Genomic DNA, 19,229 nt, shown 5'->3' with positions numbered 1-19,229 from the left:
TCTTAAACAAATCTCAAACAATACCCGAAATAATAATAAAATTTTATTAAACAAAAAAAATACCAACTAATTTTCTTCCCCTATCGTGTTGTTAACTCGTGGAATGCTCTCCCAGAACTTGTGATAAGTGCACCTTCAGTGAACAGTTTTAAAAATAGACTAGACAAATACTTAAAAAAGAAAGACTAAAAACACAAGTGCAGTGATGTACACGCATCAGCTCTAAGAGCTGCTAGTGTATTATTTCAATAATAATAATAATAATTGCGTGTCAAATCACATGCACTGGCATAACATATGGGATGTGTGTCACTATATAGCAAAAGTTCAATATTACATTTTGATCGACTAACTCGTTAACTTGTCGTCATCATCATCATCATGATGATCTCGTTAACTTTTAAAGCCTACTAAAAAAGTAAATTAACATTTAAGCATTTCCAAGTAAATTAACGATTTGATTGAGACTAAAATACCAACACAATGTTTTCACTATTTTTCTGTTAAAAAAAAGGCCAAAAACATTTTTGCCTTAAACCTGAAGTGTCATGAAAATGTCAAATAATCTTTTCGTTATTGACAAATTTACAGCACGACATAGATCTAAAATGAACGTAGGTGACCAATAGGGAATTTAAAGCAAATCTTTGCACAGGGGGCGACACTAGCGTGAACCGCCATGACGTCAGTTCTCTTTATATTTTGTCGCCATGACGGATCTTAACCAAAGAGACCTTAGCACCTATAGAAATCATGACTTATTTTTATTAGTAACAAAATAACGTCATGATATGATGTCTACATTGATAGTAACGATAGAGCTATTTTTAAAAAATAAAAAAATATATGATGTTTGTGCTAGTGCTACACTCTGACAGCAGAAAAATGCACTGATATTCGCTATGCACGAGGGCACTTTATTTTATTTACGTTATTAAATTATTATTATTATTATTAGATATCTCAAAATATAATCTAAAACCACCATCAAGGTACAGAGAGCTATATTCACAGCGAAATGTAAAATACAGTACAATACAACTATTTTATTTTATTTATAAAATTCGTAATTTATGTCAGTTTATGTCACCATATTATTATTATTTAGTAAATACATAAGTACTTCAGAAAGTCATGATCAAACTTCAAAATTCCTTAAATCTAGTGAGAAAGTCACGAAGATGGCAACTCTGGTCACATTAGATGACTTTTTCTTACGATACGACTACGCAGCGCGCGTTTGCGTTTCGTTTCTTTGTAAATTCTTCATCATGACATGACATCTCGAAATGGTTTTTTTGTAAACACCATGGTAAACAGTCATACTGAAAACAAAAAAAAAAAATCTCAAACTCACTATACTGAAAATTGAAACTATTTTCATCATAGGCAAAGGTACTTTTTTTTGGATGTTATGGCCTGCAGAGCTACTCCGAAACTCGAAACTCGAAGTTCGTGTCGTGCGGTCCCTCTGACACTTATACTATTTAATACGAGAGCGAGAGGGACCGCACGACACGAACTTCGAGTTTCGGAGTAGCCCTACTGGTTAGGCAGGCAAAGCAAAGGTACATTTTGTTGGTGGATGGTTCAAGTAGACTACTTGTTCAGTATCTTATTTTAATGGACATTCTATTCTATTCTATCTACCGTCTGAGTATCTACATGGTAAAACATGGTATATGCATGGTATCTATCTACCCAACAGCGAAATAGTGTCATCACTGGCAATTGTGATTGAACGGTCTCAGTTGGGTCTCAGGGAATATTCGCGCTGTCATCGTTCATCTACCATTACCTCTCATACAATACAATACAATAACTCTCTATTGGCACACCAACACAGTAAGCAGTACAAAAAACACAGGTATATACATAAAGATTTTCTTAAGAAAATTAAACTTTCCGAACAGGAGAGATGAAATAGTTATTTGTGTCACAAGGGAGCAAAATGGTGTATTTACGGCGAGGGCGTACATTGAATCCAGAATGTAGCGAAGGATTCTACAATAGAATCCTGAGCGTAATGAAGGATTCAAGTGTTAACGCCCAAGATGAAAATAATTTTGCTCCCGAGTGGCTCATACAACTTTTCACACCGAGCATTAAGAAACTTGAAAAAAAAAACTAAATATAATTAAAAAACAACCAGCATAGAAAATAGCGTGGCTTTATAATTATCAACGTCAAAAAATGGCATTTGCAATAAAACACTTAAAAAAACCTTGAACAGAAAAGTTGCACTTTGCTCCCTCTCGATAGGGAGGAAAAGTTACTTTTCTGAAGGAGAGGTGTGAGAAAATTATTTTCTTCCAATGCCATATTTTATTAGTTAAATTAAAAAAAAGAATATTACTGCAATTTTCTGCCGTCAGAGTGCAGCACTAGCACAAAACGCAAACCGTAAGCAGTTTTTGGAATATCTTAAATATCCTACGATGGCATAATATCATATTATTTCAACTATTTCTTTGAAAATACAGCTCTATCGTTACTATCGATGTGAATATCATGCTATTTTGTTACTAATAAACATGTAATGATTTCTGTACGTACTTATACTCTTTGATGATGGTCATTCCAGTCATGCGTGGCGACAGATTGCGACAAAATCAACAAAATAATAAAGACAACTGATTCGCGCTGTCATCGTTCATCCACCATTACCTCTCATATTTCGTTTTCTAGATTTTTTTACCGCACAACGGCAAAAACTACTAGAGTATAAAGAAACAACAACAATCAATAAAGAGAACTGATGTTGTCATGGCACTTTTCACTATAGTGTCGCCCCCTGCGTAGAGCTTTGCGTAATATTTCATATTCACGGCTGGCAATGGCAGCATTCTACCTTACCTCCACCATCCTCCACTAAATAAATGTATGTGAGTGACCAGTGCTAGGGTTTCTTTGAAGGATAAAATCCGAAATCACATTATTCGACAAAGAACGAAAGTCACTGACATTGCTCAGAGAATTAGTTCGTTGAAGTGGCGTTGGGCTGGCCACGTCTGTCGCAGGACCGATGAACGGTGGAGCAGACGAGTCCTCGAATGGAGACCACGGACAGGGAAACGAAGTGTAGGGCGTCCTGAGTCACGGCGGACAGACGACCTTAAGAGGGTCGCTGGCGGCGGATGGATGCGAGGGGCTGACTGAAGACAGTGTTGTGGCGCGCCATGGAAGAGGCCTATGTCCAGAAGTGGACTGCTGTAGGCTGATGATGGATGATGATGAGTGACCAGTGTAAACCATCTTGATTAATTTAGTACATTAAATTTGCACTATTACTGCTTACCTAATCCTGCTCGTTAAGCAACTTGTTACTGAAATATCCTGATCTTATAACAAATCCATTTTTGTTTTTATTGACTACGCAGTTGACAAAGCATTCGAGTATTTTGCTACTTACACATACACAGCTCGATCAGTATTTACCTTTATCATTAGTTTATAAACTAAAATAGTTGAGAGGATAAAATAAATAATACAACACGGCTAAAATAAAATAATATAATTTTGGAAACAGCTTTTACATTATAAATTACACTTTTAACAGGTTTATCTTTAAGTATAAAGTACAAATTCCTGTGCATCGCCTGTCTAAAAGTATTTAACTTCTACACACATTCAATACTGATTGCTCCTTATGATAAGAACTTATTTTCTCCATAAAATATCATAAAATAACGTCTTGAAGTCTTGAAGCGCTAAGCGCAAAATAATTAAGCGTAGTCTAAAATAATAAAAGCATTTCATTTACAAAAGACAACTAACACATTATTTCATTATCATTTAACTAATTACTGACACTTTTTGGGTCATAATATTTTTTAATTAGCTAAGTGAGTGAGCAATAGCTTACAGTGGTAAGTAAATAACAATACAAACTAATTATATTCAGTAACTCAGGTTCTATAGTCTTTTAATTCTTGTCTTCAAAGCATTACTAGCAATGTTTACCACCAAATAAAATGGAAAGGTGGTTGAATCAAGAAGGAAAAGCACAATCTAACATTCAACTCGACGTAAGCTTAAACGGCACTCGATATGAAATGCAAGCTGTGAAGGCGATTATAAAAATACCTTCGAAGTCCAATTCACAATTTGCCATTCATTTTAAATTGTAATAGTAGTAGGTCTGACTATAAAAAAGAGTGAAGTCCAAAGACCGCAAGTGCTTGTTTCGTTTTGGTGAAGCATTCAAATTCAATATTATCAACAAGCTTTAACGCAATCATAATAATATCCATGTTCCACTAACCTATTAAGGTTAGGTTTAAAGCATTACACTTAGAGCGAGACCAATCATTCATCTAAGGACGCACATATTTAATGACTAAACTGCACTGGGGACCAAGACTTTTCCTATGAGATCTAGCTAGTTCTGAGACTACCAGACATGTGCAGATAGTAGGCTCGCTATATCTGGCGAGTAAAGCTGCGACCAGCAGGTCTACTACGAAACTCGAAACTCGAAGTTCGTGTCGTGCGGTCCCTCTGACACTTATACTGTTTAATACGAGAGCGAGAGGGACGGCACGACACGAACTTCGAGTTTCGAGTTTCGTAGTAGCCCTGCAGACACGTGGAACTCGCTAGGAGTCTCGAGCCGATTACTAGGGTGGGTGGAGATGGCTGCTCGCAAATCAACGAGCAACGATTATTAGTGCACAGTGCACGCCTCGCTCTGCTATTTGTCGGTTAGCTGTCCACTTGAAAGTAACGAACACGCATAAATAAAATAATAATAACATTGGTCACTACAAGGCGATTAATCGGCATTCGGCGAGTCTTCGCATATTTGATCGCGGCTTAAAGCTTACTCTTGTTAGGTTCTATGTATTGCTAGCTCCGATACTAACGCGGCGACATGTGCTACTCGTGGCAGTGAGGGCAGTGAGTGTGCGCTGTCAGCTGTCAGTGGTCTACTCGTGCTGTCAGTGGTCTACTCGTGCTGTCAGTGGTCTACTCGTGGTCTACTCGTGGTCTACTCGTGGTCGTGCTGTCCGGTGAGCAGGTGTTCGCGCAGCGTGCAGATCTCGCGGTCGATGTTCTCGCGCGCGAGCGGCTCGAAGCACTCGAACTCCGGTGTGTGGTACAGCTTCGGGATTTGAGAGAACTGGTTTAATATCTGAAAATTTAAATGTTGAGCACTAAGTAAAAAGTTATTTACTGGATACCGGTGCAGGCACTCTTTCATAAAGGATCAAAATTTGGCTCGTAACATGTTTTGCGTAACATTGTTTCATGAATAAACATTACTCGCGTGAGTATTACTGTAATAAATGGCAGTAGAAATGAAAATTCAGGATTTTACTTTCTTTAATTCAAAGAATCGTGAAGTTGTTAAAGTTTCGGGATTCACGCAAAACTTTTATATTGATAATCTCATTTTTCAATTTCTTAAGCCCACGCCGCGGTTAGTAATAATGGTTCTTTCGCAGCTCGTTAGTGCTGATAGACTAGTGAGAAAAAAAAATCTAATAGGGACCGCTTAGCGACCAGCACAGAGTAACACCAAGGAGATGGACGGTTGACCTGGTTAAAGTCACCGGCTCACGGCGGATGCAAGTCGTTGCCAACTGAAGCAACTGGAGGTCTATAGGGGAGGCCTACAGTGGTCCAACAGTGGACGTCTCACGGTCGATAATGATGATGACGCTGAGCTGAATTGAATGTAACAATCGCTCACCTTAATCCTCAGCTCGACGTAGTTCTTGTTAGTGAGCGCGGCGTACTCCGCGCGCACGAGCTTGGCGTGCGCCTCGTACTCCTCGCGGCTGGCGGCCAGGATGGCCAGCTCGCAGTCCCCGAACAGCTGCAGGTCGCGCAGCGGCGCCGGGCCGGCCGGCGTGCCCGCCCCCGCGCCCCCCGCGCGCCCGCGCCCCCGACGGGGACCCCGCGCCGCACGCGCCGCACCACGCCGCCTCGTCGTCCGTGAGGAGCGCCAGCACGTAAGACGTTAGGTCTTGCTGGAAACGAAGAGGTAAACGAGATATAATCTTCAAGTGTTCCATGATCTTCTTCTCCAGCGTATTTTCACGAGGGTCCATTGCGATTCGGAAACTTGACATACACGACATTAAGTTGCATAGCTGATGCGTGAAGGTTTCCTAGCTGTTTTCCTTCAATGTAGAACTTGTGGCAAATTTCAAATGTTATTTCGCACTACAATTCTGAAAAAGGTGCAAGCCCGTGTCGGGACCCACAAACCACTAAGCTATCACGATTTCTTCCTTTACCTTCACCTTTATTCACGGCGCATTTCAAATGTAATACTATAGACTATAGACCTCGTTTAAGTGGTAATAATTTAAAAATGAACCGGGGAGCTGGCGGCATGCAGCTGCGGCGCGAGCACACCACTGAGGCACTGAGGGAGGCTTATGTCCAACATTGGACGTCCTACGGCTGACGGCTAATGTGGTGCTCACCGACTGCGGATGCAGACGCAGCAGCTCGGCCAGCAGACGCACGACGAGGTCTGTGGGCGTGTGTCGCAGCACTATGGCCAGCTTGAAGGCGGCCGGCTGCATCGCGTCGTCCACGCCACCGCTCAGCAGGTTCTGCCACACGCCCGCCTGCGTAGTGCGTACCACGTTACTGACTCACGGCACGGTAGTTAACATCGTTAACAAATAGCTTCTTAGGCCCTTAGCGGTCTACCTATTAAATGAAAACTGTAAAATTATGGGACTACAGCTACCTTGAAATAAATTTATGGGAAAATGAGTTATGACATGAAAAATTATTGCTGTCAAGAGCCCTAAATGCTTTACAAAACATAAAAAAGCATATTATTCATACAAATATTTCCCGACGGGGAACGAACGTATGACCTTAAGCTTCATAGTCAAGTTCTCTAACCACTTGGCTATCCGGTTGGTATTATTTATAGGCGGCAAGGCGAGCTTTATGCCAGGTTGGTGCGTCCGTACTTGTCCAGTTGCAGTACCTGATAGGCTACGCAGTTTCTAAGCGAGTGCCACACAGTGTCTGGAGGCGCGACGTCCGAGATGCGCGTCCAGGCCTCGTCGGCGTCCGGGCACACGAGCACGCTGCAAGCCGCGCGCCACATGCGCGCCGCCGAACAGCTGTCGCGCGCGCCCGCCGGCACTGACACAAAAACATTTGATTTTTGCTTCGAACAACAATACAACGATTTTTGTTTCATTTTATTTTTTTCATCTACCTCAGGTTTTCTTGATTTTGACTTTTTAAACAAGAAACTCATTTAAAAAAACCAGCTATACGTAGTAGTAGTACGTAGTATTACGTAGTTATATCAGGAAATTGCACATTCACACTGCTGACAACTGGAAAATTTATATTTTAGCGAGTGAAGTATGAGCAAATCCCTCCAGCAGTTAAATCCCGTAGTAAGGATCACAAAAGTATTTTTAATACTAACTAGATGCTAATTACTCAAAAGAAAATTGCAGTGGTGTGTTAAAGTGAAGTGTAGCTTTTTATTACTGAAGGATTTTCAGACTCTGTGATACTTACTCACTTCTTACAAGCTTTATTGTGTTATTTATTTACTCTGTTCAGTAATTCTAGAGATTCATACAAAACAAACTAACGCTAAGTTTACTTAGATATTATACTAGTATAGATCATAGATAATCCAAATCTTTGTAAATAAATATTACTAATACGAAAGTGACTTTGTTAGCTAAATTTAACTCTGTTTTAACTTTTAAGTTCTAAGTAAATAGATTCGCAGCATCTAAAACAAAAATAAGCTAATATTTTGAGGGTAAAATCAGAATTCATAAATTTCAATCAATCAATCAAGGGGGTGTGAACTGTGAAGGGGTTTTTCCATACAATATGCCATAAATGATGACACATACTCTGACGCCAGGAAGCGCTACGTCGTCTACTCGAACCCGCCACTTCATTGTTACTGTACTTTTAAAATGCCAACAAGAAAAACGGAACTATTTGACAAGAAGAATGTAATGTAAATATTACGAAAGATTTATCGTTGCCAAGGTACATATTAAATTTGAATTTATTTATACAAATACGTAAACAAAGACTTACTTACCTCCGGTGTCCGGTTCCTTCCACCATGCCTTCGCCAGCTTGAATAAAATATGGCCGCCAAGCCAAAACGTCAGCTGTGCACAACAACAAAACTACTATTTAATCACACAATATCATTCACTAGCAGCCTCGAGGCCTCAAGGTTAAAATGTCGCACCAATTTAATCTTATTTTCGTGTGAATGGTTTGTGATTGTGAACGTATGTTTGACAAATGATCTGTATAATATAAAGTGTTTATTTGACAATTGCTTGTTCGCTATTGGACTGACATTTTCTTTAATTGAGTTTAGTTATTCCTTTGAAATATAATGAAAATGATATGCATGATGAAATGAGGTTTACTTACATGAATATTCAGGCTCTTGCCAGTAATTTAGAGTTTTTTTTGTGGCAGAAGTTGTTTTGTTTGGTTACGGCGAGCGAGGAGTGAGTACGGTACGGCTGTCAAGAGTGTCATGGCCGTCTCCGCCGGGCGGCAAGGGAGGCCTATAGTGATGTCCTATGTCGGAATCGACGTTCTTGTCGACAAAAAATTGCATTGCATGTTTTACCTGTTCTTGAATTCTATCGTTTTATATACGAACCTTATTAATTTATGAAGGATTAAGTTGAAAGCGAATCATACTTTTAACAAACTTATACCATATTGTAAAGGGCGTAAGATTGAATATTTGTGTAAGCTTATGATGTCGATACACGACATCTGAAAAAAGAGGGGGTAAGTATAGTGTTAAGGGAGAAAAGGTGTTTTGTTTCCAGATCATATTGCCATTTTGAAATTTTGCAGTGAAGTAGAAGTGGTTGTAGAAGTACCTACTTGTACAGCATATAGGTATGCCCGGACTGACGAAGATTCGAGTTCGATTCCCAGCTCCGCATTTCTTTTCTCTTTTTGTCAACGTGTTCTAGGTACTTTGTTGTATTAAAACCAGCAGTTTACGACAGCTGCAGACTTTATTTTTTATTGCAATTGTCAGATGATTGCAATAGAAAACGTTCTCATCTTGAATATTCGTATGTATTGTTTTATATAATGTAGGATGTGAAGGATGTCTATGGAAGTAGCAAAATAAAAAAACGGCCAAGAGCGTGTCGGACACGCCCAAGATAGGGTTCCGTAGCCATTACGAAAAAAATCAAGTAGGTAATATTATGTGCGCAATTAAAACACCTACTACAGTCTTAAAATCTACTACCAGAAAAAAGAGCGTATCTTCACGGCACTTACGTCCTTTTGTTGAGAAGCGCAGTTTTTCGGCAATAACTCAAAAACATTATATCCGATTATGTGGAAACCAATTTTCGTTGAAAGTATTTATTAAGCGTTACCTTTCAATATTTTTTTGCATATTTTTTGGGCACAATTTTTGCTACTTTGGGAGCGATTATTTCCGGAAATCTTAACTTAATCAAAAAAGTTTTTGAGAAACCTTACTATCTTTTCAAAAGAGCGGTCGACCTATATGCCACACGTTGATGTGTTAAAAAATATTTTTTCGAGTTCTGTTACGTGTATGGAGTTCCCCCCCTATAAATATTTATTTTGGTAATTTAACTACAAAACTAAATAGCGGCTTTGACAAGACATCTGCATCTTGTACATCTTGTACTTTTCGAGTAAAATGCCTGTGACATACGGACGGACGGACAGACAGACAGACGGACTTGACGAAACTGTAAGGGTTCCGTTTTTGCCATTTTGGCTCCGGAACCCTAAAAAAGACTTGTCAAAAGCATGTCATGCATGCATACGGTTTGGGATTGTAATTTTGAATGTTTTATAATTAATTAAAAGAAGTCAATTAGTACAGGGGTTTAATTTTTTGAAAGTCTTAATATATAGACTACATTACTTAAATTCTAGCATGGTGCGGGTGACACTTTATGCACGTTTCGTTTTACTCGAAAAAAGTTTCTGCGTTCTACATATATGGAAGTATATTTCAGTTGTAGCCTGTATATGACTGGCGTAAAATATTTCAATATAATAATAATCATAATATATTTATTGTAATAATGGGTACAAAATATAGTAATATAAATATAAAAAACCATGTTATAGGTACTTACGTAATAAACTTAAGCTACTTATCAGATTTTATAATCAATTCATTAAATACAAAGCACAATTATGTGAAGAAATGTAATATGCATGTAACGTAACGTTTAGTGATAGGACTTAATGGATCTTGAGTTATATCTGTAGTTATTAATTGGTAAGTAACGAATATTCTTGCAAACTTCGTTTAGCTTTACTTAAGTGGCAAATAATAGCCAGTAATAATCGCATTAATGATGACAGTAATTATGATTAAGATTTTAAATTATTAGTTTTACCGACTCAAGCTTCGACACTTTGACTCAAGTCTTGTAATATTGACTGCTGTCACCCGCACCACGCATCAATGAAAGTACTGTAGCTTCCTTCCAGGGCACTATGTCCAAATGCTGCACGCGACTCCGTAAGCCTAATATTCGTTTATCTCTATTCCACGGGAACTATGAAATTTTGCGGGATGAAATCTACCTTTTGTTCTTTTCCGGGACGCAATCTATCTGTATACCTACCGAATTTCATCTAAATTGGTTCAGCGGTTTAGACGTGAAGAGATAGCAAACAAAAAACAGACTTACAAACATTCACATTTATAATATTAGTGGGATTGGTAGGTACCTACTTTATGTTTGTGGTAAGAGATGCGTGATAATGATAACAGCTACGTTGTATGTAATCATTTTAATGATGTGTTATTTTCTTCAGTGTTAGTCATCATGAAATCAAAAAATAATGAAATCGAGAGGAAAACATTTTGTTTTATCGCAAACAACTTATTTTGTCTTATTGAATAAAGATTTTTATTATTATTACTTATTATAAAAAAAATATTATTGGGTATGTACCTACTTAACCTAACCGATAAGTCACCACGTCGAGAACATCGATATTTATAATATAAGATATTATTTATTTCCCATCACTACAGTCAGGGGATGAAGAGTAGCAAATACCAGCACCGCCAGCACGCATGCGCCCTGGCCCATGAAATGCCATTTCTTTAACAATTGAACTGTGATTTTAAAAATAAGCCTTATGCAATGCATCGAAATCCACATAAAAATTTGAACTTAAAGACAATGAGTGAAGGCATAGATTGCAATAAAAGGTATTCCGGGGTGTCCGGCTTTTCCATTGTAGTATTTTCCAATTCCGCTATAGAAGGAGGTTAACAAAAAAAACATTTTCATTATAAATAAATTTACTTTAATCATTTGTATCACCTTACTTAAATAGGCACACATTTATAAAGGCACATTATTTTAGAAAAATTAAACAAGTAGAAACGGTCAGCGGGCAGTGCACTGCTCGCCCGAGACGCGTGCTGCGTGCTGCGTGCTGCACAGTGGTCACCCTGGCAGCACACGTAATTAGTACAAAAAACGCTAACTGCTCCGCCCGTTGGCTCCCAGTCGTGGCTTCATCAGTACCTGTTTACATCATTCCAGTAAAATTATTCAATAGTTTTTTTTTGCATCAAGAAAAGGGTAAACAAACTTGACGATTATTTTTATTGAAAAACGTTTTTAATAAAACAGAAATTAACTATTACTTGTTTTACCAAAAGCATGTAAATCACAATGTCCTTGCAGCAGCTGACTAGGCCCAAGTTTTCAAAAGCCGCCAAATCTCTTCTCTTTTAATAAAAACTATTAAGTTTGGGCGCTCGCAGTGGATAAAGGGTTCCTGGTCGTGACAAGAAACCAAGGCCTTGCGATGGGCATGCGTCCCGGCTGATAGAGACCTCAGGAGAACTTGTGTTACCTGGCAGATGAAAACTCCAAGTACGAGTTCTCAGCTTATTATCCAGGGAGATTGCCGAAAGAGTGCGTGGCAGGTCACCCGTGGCTGAAGAATTTACAGGATGGTTATGCAGTATAGTCTTGTTTATAAGGTTTAAATTAATATATTGTTTCCATCATTATTGTATCTTGTGTTGTGAATATTCTATTATATATAAATAAAGCATGTAAATGATCATAATGTCCTTGCTAATTGTTCATATTTGCTGTGACTTATTTAAAAGTGTTTTTCAATAAAAAGATACGTCAAGTTCGCTTACTTTCTTTCTAATGCTAAAAAAACGAAGTAAGTATTAGAGGGCACTTCGGTGCTCAATCGAATCAAAAATTAAAACTCAAAACTTATTCTGCAAGTAGGCCGCAAAGCTTTGAGTATTCATCTAGATAAATACTCAAAGCCGCAAAGGGCTCTTATACATATCACTTTTTTAAACTACCAGCGCTTTCGGAAAGACCATCATTACCAAGAAGAATGCGCCGCAAGAAACTTGGCAGAAAGTCATTTTTTCAAAATAAACTAAAATAAATAATTACAAACAAAATACATTTTTTTACTTTTTTATAAAAAAATGACGGATGTATAGGGTATCGGACTCGTTAGGATTGTGGCCACCACAATGTATCGCTATTGGAACGATTTTACTATATTAATGTAAACAGGGTCTCACAGAAAATTCGTTTGCCACCCATCACACCAAGTTGTAGTAGGAGTCAGGGTCTACGCTAGCGGACGCGGTTCGCACGGAGCGGGGGGCCGCCTGTTAATAGTATGAGCAGCACTTGCACCCCCTGGCCTAAGAGAAAATATGTAAAACAAGACGAAGGAACAGAGACCTATAAATGCACCTCCCTATATAGAGACCCTAATACAGATGCAATGCAATGCACGCTTCTGAAAATAATCCTGCATGCCGGCGCGCCAGCTAGCGTAGGTCCCTAGTTGTGCTATGCTCTGGCTCTCCATCTAATACTGCATCGGGTACAGTTCCTCCCACACTTGCAGCCGCTTCTCGTGCAGTTTCTCATGGACGGAGAACTGCTTGTCGACGCGAAGATACTTCCTGTCGTGGGGGGTCATAGTGGGCCACGACAGGCCGGCCGGTTCCGCGCCGTCGCGCGGGTTCGGGTCTCTGCAAGTAAACATGGTCAGAGCAAGTGGAATATTCTGGAGTTCCTTATTTTTTATGTAACTAAAAAGAAGATCGTTTAGCTGATGGAAAGCAATCATCACCGCCCATGGATATCCATCCGTAACACGAGGGATGTCATAGATGCAGTGCAGGCCCTTTGAGAGACTAAATTTTTAAAGAACCTAAGATCGCTCCGGGAATGCTGTCCCATTCAGGAAGCTGATTCCATTTTTGTTGTGCGTGGGAAAAGTTTTGCTGAAGGCTGAAGTTGTTAGACTACCAACAAGGTGGTGAGGATAAAAAGAATGACGCGAGGTACATTAGTGCAACCTGGCTGCAGTCAATAACTAATGTTTTTTTATAAGATAAATCCTCACTTGTAAACGATCTGGTGCGAAAAAAAAATACATTAGGTCCAAGTTTTTTTTCAAACCGCGACTTTGCTGTAAACCTCAGATGGCTTACGGGAGAGAGGGCGAGCTGCAGACGGGCAGCTCAGCAAGAGGAATTTTTTTAGCATGCCAAAGGATACTCCTGTTGAGCTGACCTCGGATTTCGACGCTAAGGGAGATTTCTGCAACCAATCGGATTTTAGTAGTTCCAGGTCCAAGTTAAGGAACTACCGCGAATAATCCTAATGCATGACTCTGAAAGTATTATGAAATGCACCTGACTTCTTACTTACTCGTATGTGGTTACATTTGGGATAGTTACTTACCCGTATGTAGCGAAGTTGTACCAGATAGCGGTCATACGGTCCACTATGGTTGCGTCCTGCGGCGCGGGCGGGGGCGGGGACTTCGCGTGGATGGGGGGGCGGAAGTAGCTCATAGAGAACAGGTAGATCAAGTCGTCGTGGTGAGCAGCGCCTGCGGAAACAACCACTCTTTCAGAGATCAGCAGAAGGACGCTATGATGATGCCAATTTCATCGTTGACTTAGCACTTCTTCGCGAAGGAGCAGAGCTGACAGCTTAATCAAATACTCCGGAAGTTCCTTATCCTTTCATTTCGGCAAACAGTTTTTTTTTATTATAATAATTCGCTTCACAAATGTTTTATGTTGCCAAATAAATTTTATTGTAAAACTAAGAACTATTCAGAAATTATTGCAAGACACCCCCTTTGTAGAATCCTATAGGTTTGGTTAGGTTACTTTTATAAAAATCCTGAATCATTTACAGTTTCAGAATAAAATGCATTTGGCCAAATGAAACATTTGTGAAACATTAGACATTAGTGAACCGTCCCGAACGGCAAGAGAATGGCAAGGCAACGCTTTAAAGCATCGATCTGATTAAAGAGAAGCACGGGATCTCTTAAGAGTGGCGTAGAGCTGATGCGATGAGCTGAGAAGGCGGTAGCTGTTAATGTTGGAATCACAGGGTCTAGGCGGCCAAATTCTGAGTCCCCTTTATTCTTCTGAATAACTTACCCTCGGGTTTCCCGGTGCGAGGGTCCTCGTGGAAGCTGTTGTTGCCGATGTAGCTGAATTCGCTGTACCACACCGGGTGCGCCGAGTATCGGCACATCAGGTTGGCCATCCTGAAAAAGGGAACATTATTTATTAACGTCTATCAAGGTGTAGACGAAACCATATTTACGAGTATTGCTATCCCGGAGAAAATAAGGAGCAAAGTATCCGATGTGTCACCCAAAATTCGAATTATGTTTTGCGTGAAAGAGTCGCTAGCAAATATTGAATCGAAGGTTCGCAAACAGATAGTCTCGCACTACAACGACCAGAATCCCTGCCGGTGAAATTACTGGCACTTGAGGTATCTCATCTTAGACCTCTAGGTTGGCAACGCATCTGCAATCCCCCTGGTGTTGCAGGTGTCTATGGGCGGTGGTGATCTCTTACCACCAGGAGACCCACTTGCTCGTTTGCCATCCAGTCGAATAAAATAAATAAACAAAGAATCCGATCCGAATCCGTGAAAATATGCTACATACTTAGAACTATTTCTTTGTACGGTGAAATCGGATCTAGTGCGCAAACTGCCTTACAAATAGTTCTACGTACGTAACTGCTCTAAGCTTCACCAGTGTGCGGGCATGCCAGCTTTTGACGTAGTCGTAGATCACATTAAGATAAGTATATCTTTCTTTCTAACCGCGTTGGTGTCATAATTCTTGATGTGCATTATCGCGGTGGCCTACGATTTGTACCCTTCAGTCCTCCCCCACCCCCGTATCAGCGCGTCCTCTCTCAGAATTAGTTATCAATTTTTTAGATCCTTGTTGCAAGGTTTTTGCGCCTCTCGCTGATGAGCTGGCGATGGTCGGCCCCAAAGAGTATTATTAGTACCTATAGAGAAAGTCGGTCCTGAGTCTTTTGTATATATAGTTGGTACCTGTGGGTGTTGAACCCGATCACGCTGTCACCGTACAGCTTGCCCAGGGCGCTCTCGCTCTCTGGCGTGTCGGTGACGTCCTTCCCCCCAGATACGCTTCTTTGAGGCGGCGGCTGGCAGCTGCCGCGTTGTCTTCGGCAGGTCGAATGAAATGGGTGCGATTGTCTCCCATTCAGCATTCATGCGGTCCCGAAGCGTTTGTTCCTGGTCACACCTGGGAAAATAAAATCATACAAGCTCGTTTCCCTAAGCTGTATTACAAAACGGCGCTTGATTAACCACTTCAAATCGTTCGCTTTACGGGCTCGCAATGTAATTTGCAGGTCGAAATTAGATTAGGGGAAACGTCAAATACTCGGGTACCTGCTAGATCAGTTCGTCAACGTATCATCTACTTTTCGGCTCCAAAGTCTTGCTGGCAAAATGCGAGCTGATGATATTGTCGAAATGTATCGTGGCAATAGTTAACATGTATGTATGCAAGATGAGACTGGCATTTATTAACACCTATGGTACTTAGATAATAATTGACCGAAATAGGCGTCAGTTTGTGGAGGTCCATATAAAAACAATCCCCTTCCTAGGAGTAGTGAGGATGGTTTGTATTAATCTATAGTCTTACCTCCTAAGAACGATATTACATTACGTACCTAAAATATGTCATTGTTACGCTCCCACGCACTTTCCCGATATTTTTTCATGGCGGTGACTTACTGAAAGCCTTCCAGAAGAACTCGTCTTCGGTCTGGCTGACGAGCAGCGGCACGGAGTGGATGCGTCGCGCGCGTATCGCTTCCGCGGGCTGCACGGCCAGGAAGCGCGGCTGGCCCACATCTGGCTCCAACACTGGTGTCCACAGCCCGATGGGGTCAAAGCCGAATTGCTGGAAAGAGGAATCATACCGTGTCATTGTGTTTCAAAAAAATTAAAACATTAAATTGAACTAACTACAAAAAGCCATGAAAATAATTTCTATCAGTCTGAAGTCGGTGCCTCAGCACGAGCCAGTAGGAGTGGACATATAGTTGTCTACCGCACTTATACACTATATATTGGGCTTAAATCACTCCTGCTGGCTCGTGCTGAGGCACCAACTTCAGACTGGTAGAAAGTTATTTTCATGGTTTTTCTAGTGTCCAATTTTTTGTTATATTTTTTTACATCAATGTATTTAAGTACAATAGTTTAATGACACCTGCTCGTCTCATTTTACGAAAGATTGCTTTTTCGGATGCAGAGACGTTCATTATTGAGGAGTCCGGTGCTTTACCACCCGCTCTATCTCACCATAATCCATTACGACCAGCATAAATTGCTTAACAACTATGTTTAAGTAATTGAAATTCAACCCGTGAAGTACTTGTTATTGAGTAGTAGCTCCGTTGGTCAAATGTGCTCTTCATCATCAATTCCACTTCACCAACTAAAAAATCCAAAGTACCAAAGGTGTGCCTTGCCTACAATATTCGAAGAGTTCCCTCGATTTCTCAGGATCCAATCATTAGATCCTGATTTAGTGCCTATGGGACCTAATTTATAAGCCCGAACGAACGAAAAAAAAATTTCAAATCGGTTCATAAATAACGAGTTCTGAGGTAACAACAAAAAAAAATACATAACCGAATAGGTAACCTTCTATTTTTAAAGTCGGTTAAAAAGTAATATACAGGCAACAAGGTGTAACAAGTCTGTTTTTAAAGATTGACACGTTTCAAGCACCAATGTACTGTGGACTTTGTAGCCTTAATTAACGTTTCTAATGACACTTACATCCCAGAATCCAAGCAGCGAGTTCCCCATCTCCTGCCAGGTCTTTGTTTTGAGGCAGTCGACTATAGCGCGCGAGGAGTTGGTCGGCAGTTCAGGATACGCGCCTGCTTCTGTGCCAGGTCCAGCTGGTGGTTTGGTAGCGGCGCCTTGCCCAGCGGGAGGCGGACATCGCTATGCCACGGTGGAATAGACCTGGAGTACAAGGATTATATAGTTGTATTGAAAGTAAGTTAACAGTAATAAAGATCAGACACCTACACTAACCGGGAAACTGTAGTCGGTCGGGACTTGATTGGAAGTTAGAAAAATAAATGTGAATGCAAGGGGAAAGTAGGCCTCCAACCCTCTTAGGCTGGCTTGCGCAAAATAGAACTGGCAGCACCATTACAGCTCTGAGTTAACTGCTTATCCATGGTCAAATCTATGGAATTACTTCACGTCAGCCAAAAGACGTTCACTGCTGGACATTGACCTCCCCCAAGGCTCTCCACTCAGACCGGTCTTGTGCTTTATGGAATTTATTCATGGAATTACTTGTCAACCCTAAACCGTGAATGTGAACCCTAAACGATGAAACCGTGCATCACCTTTGATATTTCTTTCGGTACAGCCTTACAACCTAAAATCTGGACTCCATTTGATAACTTCTTTCTCGGCATCTTCCGACCTGAAGAAGTCATAATGAGAAAATAATGTAGCTTATTCTTCAGCACTTCTCAGTCAGAGGGAGTAAAAGCTACTAGGTAAACATTCCGGAGTTTGCCGTTAAGCGTGCGTCCTTTTGATCGCGGATTTTAACCACGTTGCACCGCAGTGGCCTGATATGCTAAAGCAAGAGAGAGAGGGTCGTAAATGCTCTGACCCTCCATCTCCCTCTGACCCTGCGTGGACTATAACTGGAATTACCTTTGGACATGTCCGAAACCATATGCAGTAAAACGCTGATGGAGCCAGCGCTGCAGCCGGCGATGGTGACCTGTTGGGGGTCGCCGCCGAAGGCCGCCGCGTTGCGCCGCAGCCAGCGCAGCGCCGACACCTGGTCCTTGAAGCCGTTGTTGCCGGGGGCCACCGCGTCGCCGGTGCTCAGGAAACCTGACGATGTCAGTGGCATAGTCGAAGTATACAACGGAAAATTTACCTCTGTTGAATCTAGTAATATGAATCTGACGGCGAAATAACAATTCTGGATCTCAAGTCAGTAGATATTATGGAGTTAATTGCAATTGAAAAGGTAATAGTTACCAAGCGAGGCGAGGCGGTAGTTGATGGTGACGAGCACGACGTCGTGGTCGAGCAAGTAGTGCGGCCCGAAGAGGTCGCTGCGGCCGGTCATGGAGTAGAAGCCGCCCGGGTGGATGAAAAGATAATCGGGAGCTTGCGCGAACTGAAAACCAAGGTCAAAGTATAATAAAAGAACAAATTTGATAAGTGCAGTTTTCAAGTAAATTACTCGTACGGAGCTTAAATTGGATCATCAAAGGATCTAAGTAGATACCATCTTGATATATCTGCGAAACTAGCGACGCTACAAATTGTGTTGCGTTTTCAAACTAAGAAGCTACTTGATTGACCAAGGCAGTGGACATCCCACTGGATAGGACCGGTTAGGAAATTATGTATTAGGTAAAGGAGAACATATACAACAAAATATATATATGAAACATACAACCGAATTGATAACCTCCTCCTTCTTTTGAAGTCGGTTAAAAGTAGTGACACGGAGACTCACAGAGGCAAATACTAGATCTCACAGATAGTTTTTTTTTTGACTGGATGGCAAACGATCAATTGGGTCTCCTGATGGTAAGAGATCACCACCGCCCATAAAGATCTGCAACACCAGGGGTATTACAGACGCGTTGCCAACCAAGAGTCCTAAGATGGGATACCTCACGTGCCAGTAATTTCACCGGCTGTCTTACTCTCCACGCCGACACCAACAGTGCAAGCACTGCTGCTTCACGGCAGGATTAGCAAGCAAGATGGTGGTCGCAAACCGGGTGGGCCTTTCACGAGGTTCTACCACCTGCGAATATTAATGAGATAGAAATTCAATGA

The 19,229-nt window shown here is 40.8% G+C and overlaps 2 pseudogenes; both read right to left on the bottom strand.

The window, feature by feature from the left end:
- Positions 1-4,918: 4,918 nt before the first annotated feature.
- Positions 4,919-7,532, bottom strand: LOC141440452 (uncharacterized; annotated as a pseudogene).
- Positions 7,533-12,450: 4,918 nt separating this feature from the next.
- On the bottom strand, positions 12,451-18,535 carry LOC141440440 (esterase FE4-like; annotated as a pseudogene).
- Positions 18,536-19,229: the final 694 nt, after the last annotated feature.

Source organism: Choristoneura fumiferana, chromosome 22 (assembly GCF_025370935.1).
Source record: "Choristoneura fumiferana chromosome 22, NRCan_CFum_1, whole genome shotgun sequence".
NCBI classification, from domain to species: Eukaryota; Metazoa; Arthropoda; class Insecta; order Lepidoptera; family Tortricidae; genus Choristoneura; species Choristoneura fumiferana.
Note: the sequence above shows the minus strand (reverse complement) of the source record. Positions and strands in the feature narration are given on the sequence as shown.